Raw genomic sequence first — 1011 nt, 5'->3', positions numbered from 1 at the left:
CAAAATCAGAATACAGGAAGGGCACTTAAGTATACTAAATTTCTACTTTCGGTGCTTGCAGTCGGCGTACTCAAATTGTAGTAACGGATATATATATATATATATATATAACTGAGAAGAAAAACCCTTAGTGAAAACACCAACAACGGACGATTTATTCTTCGACGTTTCGGCCGGAGTCCGGCCTTTGTCAGGAAGACTATATATATATATATATATATATATATATATATATATATATATATATATATATATATATATATATATATATAGCCTTTGTCAGGAAGACTATATATATATATATATATATATATATATATATATCAGGGGTGGCCAGGCTGGCCTGGCCTAAGAGCCCGCAAACAAAACCACGGAACTTCAAAGAGCCGCGGAGAGGGGGGGGGGGGGGGGGGTGCATACTTGACTTTTGTTTAGAGTCTGACTGTACGTATGGGGGCACAAGGATGTACGACTGTACGTATGGGAGTACAAGGCTGCCAAACTACAAGCTGCAGTGTGCTTTATTCTGAAATCTTTTCTTTTTTTTTTTTCCTAGGGAAACGCGGAAAGGGGCGAAAGGGGGGGGGGGGGGGGGGGGGGGTCCACTTACGAGGGATCCGCGAGCCGCACTTGGACCAGCAAAGAGCCGCATGCGGCTCGCGAGCCGCGGTTTGGCCACGCCTGATATATATATATATATATATATATATATACATAAATGTTTGTAGTGCGATTTTTAACATCGACACATTAAAAACGGGATAGAGAGGCCGATGTCGTTTTCACAGAATATTTGTGGGGATCGGCGGACATTAGATGAGTAAATAAGCGTAACAGTACGTTGTCTAATTAACTTTTTTAATTGACAGTGTAATTGACCATGTTGAATTTTCAATTTTAAAGGGGCTATGAATAAACTCTAGCCCAACTGAAACAATTTGCGAAAAGGTGACGAGTTTTGGGTTATTCATAGCTGATACTCTGCCTTTCGTCGCCTGATTAAAAACAGCG

This window comes from Ixodes scapularis, unplaced genomic scaffold, assembly GCF_016920785.2.
Source record: "Ixodes scapularis isolate PalLabHiFi unplaced genomic scaffold, ASM1692078v2 PGA_scaffold0__279_contigs__length_252992795, whole genome shotgun sequence".
NCBI classification, from domain to species: domain Eukaryota; kingdom Metazoa; phylum Arthropoda; class Arachnida; order Ixodida; family Ixodidae; genus Ixodes; species Ixodes scapularis.
Note: the sequence above shows the minus strand (reverse complement) of the source record.